Raw genomic sequence first — 5,565 nt, 5'->3', positions numbered from 1 at the left:
TTTGATGTAAGTCTGATACTGAACTGTTTTTGATACTGGACTTTGTTATTGGATTATCCCTGGACTAAAAACTGACTGATCTTACCTGTGAATGATTTTGGACTGTGTTTGAACTTTGCGTAAAAGTTTCTGGAAGTAAAAGCCTACATTTACTGTACAGTGTATCTGTGTGCTGTGTGCGTATTATTCAAACACTACTTTCAATACGTCTCCCTGTATGCGCTCATTCTCCTAATGGGGAATTACCTCAACAACTTTGACATCCATAGTTATGAAAAGCTTTGAAAGTTTAGTGCTGGCCCATCGGAAAGCCATCACAGATCTGTTGCTAGACCCTTGTAATTTGCCTACCATGCAAATAGATCCTCAGATGATGCTGTCAGTATGGTACTGCACTATAACTTAGATCCTGAATCCCTAAAGACCCATGCAAGGATTCTTTTATAGACTTCAGCTTGGCATTCAACACCATCATTCCAGAAATCCTTCTCTTCACTTAAGTAGCTGTGCCTAACCACACTTGCAGATGGATTATAAACTTTCTAACAGATAGGAAGCAGCAGGTGAAGCTAGGTAGAATCACCTCAAAGATGCTTTTTCAGGAGGCAAATGCACTTTCTTGTTTTTTTGTTTTTTTTGAAGGCATTTCGCTTCTCATCCAAGAAGCTTCTTCAACTCTGAGAGGATAGTAGGGAATTGAAGGATTTATATTTCTTGCAGACAGCTGGTAACCCTCTCTACCCACACATACCATGATATTTATGATTTTATAGACTTGCCTTCTATTACCTAGTTTTATTTCAAGGTGAAAAAACCAAAACAAACCCTTGTATGATATGCTTTGCTCCTGCAGAATGATGCCAATCTCCTCATAATCTGATGGTTACATTTTTGGGGGGAAATTTTGATCCTCAGGAATCATATTAATTATAAGGAAATGGAAGAATATAGGTGACTGTTCTCAGCAGTAGTGATAATCTTTCCTATACTTCTCTGACAAAATTATAATAATTTAGATGTTGAACCGTGTTTTTTTTCTGACGGTGCATCATTTTAATAGCCAAGCCATTTCTCAGATAAAAACTGAACACAATTACAATTAGAGTTTACATCTGCACCATGTAAATCTGTCAAAAATAACATTGCAATTGATTTTCATATCTGATTTGCTTTTTATTTTTCTCTGCTCTGTCAAAAGCACTGATCTTAATTTTCAACTATAACAATATGGATTTAATAATATATTTAAAAGACACAATTGCATTTACTTCTTCTTCCATTGCTTCAGTAACAGAACCTAGAACCAAACAGCAGTAACATAAAAGTATAAAATTTAAAGTTGATGTTGAAAAATGGTTGACTGGATAACATTTCTTCAATTATGTAAACATGAATGTGTTTTATTTCACATTCTCCTTTATGTTCTCAAAATAAACCTATATTCGGATACCAATATGTGGACATTATTTTCAGCACCACTGAATTACATTTGGAACAAAAGCAATCCATTAAGTTGACAACATAAAGTTAAAAAATATTTCCTTCAAAATGTATTCAGAACCAATTATCTTACGATCTTCAAGCTTCCTTCCATAGATATCTGAAACTAGATGGAAGTTTTGAAACTTCATGAAATTTCTGAATCTTAACACCATCCATGAATAAAGTGGTACATCATAAGCACTTACTGTGATATGAAAGCCTTTTGTCTATTGATTGATTTATCACATTACACAGGGATTTTCTTGTCTCATCAACTACCAATGTGTGATTTCTTCATGCATTAGGATAAATACCACATGAACACTTTGGAATTCATCATGCTCCTTCCAGTCACTCCTTAATTTAACGGATTGTTTGTGATTGCAGAAACTTTTAGAATGGCTGAATGTCTCTCTTTCTGAGGAATACGTGACAGAATATGCCCATTTCTAAGAGAGAGGCTTCTTTGGAGAGGAATTTTTGCAGTTATGATGTGGGGCTCACCCATATAAAAGAATAGCATCAAGGTGGCAAGCAGAATGCCTGCTATCTTCATGATTGCCTTGTTTGGTCTTTCTGAAGTCCCTGCTAACCACTTTCTGATCCACAGATTCCACTACCAGAGGAGGGATCCAATTAAGAAAGCACATAGAATAACATTTTGTATTCTTCAAGGCTGCTTTTTACACAGGCTTCTAGGTAAAATATATTTCAACCATAAAATAAGGAAGGGAATCTTTCCATCTCTGCTTATTCCACTATGGTTGGTAAGCTCAACAACGGTTTGCTTGATAACAATCAAAAACAATTTAATGGATCTAAATTTATAACCCTTTTGTTGGAATACAATGTTGGGTTAAATATAGTGGTGCAATTTTATTTCTAAAGATTCATATTATTTCTACATAATTCCAGCTGTAATTTGGGGTTGGAAATCCCACATAAATACAACATTCCAGTAAAGGGACCTTTAAAATGCCCACTTTTGTGAGGCTGAATGGATAATGTGGATCTAAGTCTCAAAATGCCATCTAAATGAAAGGATCTTTTGCAAGATTCTTAATTAAGGAGGGAAGCAACCTAATCAAGCAACCTAGAAGGAAGAAGAAACTTCCTGACAGAACAATTAATCAGTGGAACAACTTGCTTCCAGAAGTTGTGAATGATCCAACACTGGAAGTTTTTAAGACGAGATTGGGCAACCATTTGTCTCAAATGGTAAAGGGTTTCCTGCCTGAGCAGTGAGTTGGACTAGAAGACCTCCAAGGTCTCTTCCAACTCTTATTCTATTCTATTCTATTCTATTCTATTCTATTCTATTCTATTCTATTCTATTCTATTCTATTCTATTATTTCTATGGTGCTCAGCTTTCCTGAGTACAAGAAGAAGAGGGCCAGGGTGAAAAACAGGCAAAAAGCCATCTTTGTGTTGGTAGGAGAGGATAAACCACACCAGAGCTCTTCCACTAAAATAGCTTCTTGCTATCACGGACACAGATGCTGTTTAAGCTCTAGCTGGGCATGTATGTGTTTATATAAGCATACACACATCCTTATCAAAACAAGATAAGAGAATGTTGACACTGCAAGTACCTATAGGCACTTTTTGGTTCCTCCATTCTATTGTGTTAGACAGCTTCTATTATTAAATATGGAGTGAATCTTTGGGAACAGCAAACATTTGATATATCATAAATCAAAAGCAAGAAAACCACTTGTATGTTTAAAGGGGAAACGTGAAAAATATCATTTATTCACTGAACAACAAATATTAAAGAACACACAGAAGTCAACTCTTAGATAAAGTCAGGATAACCTTCAGCGTGTGTTCCTACGTATGATCCCGATTATGAAATTCAACCACAAAGCAATGAAATTGTGTTCCTATTACAACTGAATAGCAGGGGTTTAGAAGAATGCCATTCCTTAAAGAGCTGCTCTATGTGTATTCTTGCAATCTAGTAGCCTGTTTCTCAACCTTGGCAACTTGAAGATGTATGAAGTTCAACTCCCAAAATATCTATTTCCTGCAAGTCCTATAATTCTATGAATTCCATAATTCAATTATGTCTGGATATGGAAGATCATGAATATTTAAAGTGAATAAAAAAACAAACCAAAACCATATGCATTTACAGTAATTATAAACCTTGGTCCACAGCTAAACTTAAACAACTACATCATGCTAAAGAGGAAGCCGACAGGAAAGGAGATAGAATGCTGTACAATCAGGCCAGGAATGTATTAACAAGAGGGATCAGAGCAACAAAGAAGCTACTCTGAAAAGCTGAGGAATCAGCTCTCAACAAATGAACCAGCACATGTGTGGAAAAGCCAAAAAACACCACTGGTTTCAGCAAACCTCCCTCCATTGCTGAAGGGAATTGACAATTGGCAGATGACCCGAATGTGTTCTACTATATGTTTGAGTCTGTCACCTATCACTACTGTCTCCATCTCAGATACAACAATAATAGCCATGTCTCCTACACCTGATTCCATCCGCTCAGGCCGTCACCCACAGACCAAGACGTGTAAGTCTATTTCATAGTCTACTATCATCCAGGTAAGTCTGCTATCATCCAGGTGACCAAGAAACCTTCCATCAAGGAACTGTGAATGACTACAGATCGGTTGCTCTGACATCCATAGTTATGAAAAGCTTTGAAAGATTAGTGCTGGCCCATCAGAAAGCCATCCCAGATCTGATGCTAGACCTCTTGTAATTTCCCTACCATGCAAATAGATTGGCAGATGATGCTGTCAGTATGGTGCTGCACTATAACTTAGATCTTGAATAACCAAAGACCCATGCAAGGGATTCTTTTGTAGACTTCAGCTTGGCATTCAACACCATTATTCCAGAAATCCTTCTCTCCAAACTGACTGAACTAGCTGTGCCTAACCACACTTGCAGATAGATTATAAACTTTCTAACAGATAGGAAGCAGCTGGTGAAGCTAGGTAGAATCATCCGAAAGATGCTTTTTCAGGAGGCAAATGCACTTTCTTTTTTTTTTCTTTCTTTTGAAGACATTTTACTTCTCATCCAAGAAACTTCTTCAGCTCTGACAGGATAGTGGGGAATTGAAGGATTTATATTTCTTGCAGACAGCAGGAAATTTTCATCCTTTTAGAGGGTCGTTGAAGTACTTGGAGGTTTATCTGTGACCTTCTTCAGCTCTGACAGAATAGTGGGGAATGGACAGCTCCTGTCAAAGCTGAAGAAGCTTCTTAGATGAGAAGCAAAACATCTTCAAAACAAAAACAAGAAAGTTCAGTTGCCTCCTGAAAAAGCACTTTTGGAACAACCAGAGACTGAAAATCTCTACAGCAATAGTCAGGTGACCCTGAGGACACAGATAAACTTCCAAGTGCTTCAAAGACCCTCTAAAAGGATGCAAATGACCAGCTGTCTGCAAGGAATAAGAATCCTTCCATTCCTCTCTACCTTGTCAGAGTTGAAGAAACTTCTTGGATGAGAAGTGAAATGTCTTCAAAACAAAAAACAAGAAAGTGCAGTTGCCTCCTGAAAAAGCACCTTTGGGACAACCAGAGACTACAGCACTACATTGTTTATGAAGATATTGAAGAGTACTGGGCCTAAGACGGAGTCGTGTGGCACCCCACTGCTTCCTTCCCTCCATGAAGACTTAGACCCATTAAGGACTATTCATTGAGTACGGTTTGACAGCGAGTTGCGAATCCATCTGGAGGTCATGTTATCTTACATTTTTCTAGCTTACCAAGAACTAGGTTGTGGTCTATTTGGTTGAATGCCTTCATGAAGTCTAAGTATATTAGGTCCACAATATTTGCTGGTCTACTAATTTAGTCACTATGTTGAAGAATGAAATAAGATTGGTTTGGCGGACTTCCGGTTTGTCGGCTTCGCGAGCGGCAGGGATTTGCGAAGCTGCGCGATCCCTGCCGCGCTAGCCGTTTTTGGGGCTCCGACCCAGCCGGGTCGGAGCTAGGCTGCCCTGCAGGGGCAGCTGAAGGTAGGGGGATCCGGAGAAGGGTTTGGGGGTGCTGCAGACCCCCTCCCTGGCCGGCAGAACCCCCTTTTCCCAGGACGGTGCA

Source organism: Notechis scutatus, chromosome 2 (assembly GCF_049901735.1).
Source record: "Notechis scutatus isolate UNSWTSFEM ecotype Mainland chromosome 2, rNotScu1.2, whole genome shotgun sequence".
NCBI lineage: Eukaryota > Metazoa > Chordata > Lepidosauria > Squamata > Elapidae > Notechis > Notechis scutatus.
The sequence above is the reverse complement of the archived record's forward strand: the minus strand, read 5'-3'. Positions refer to the sequence as shown.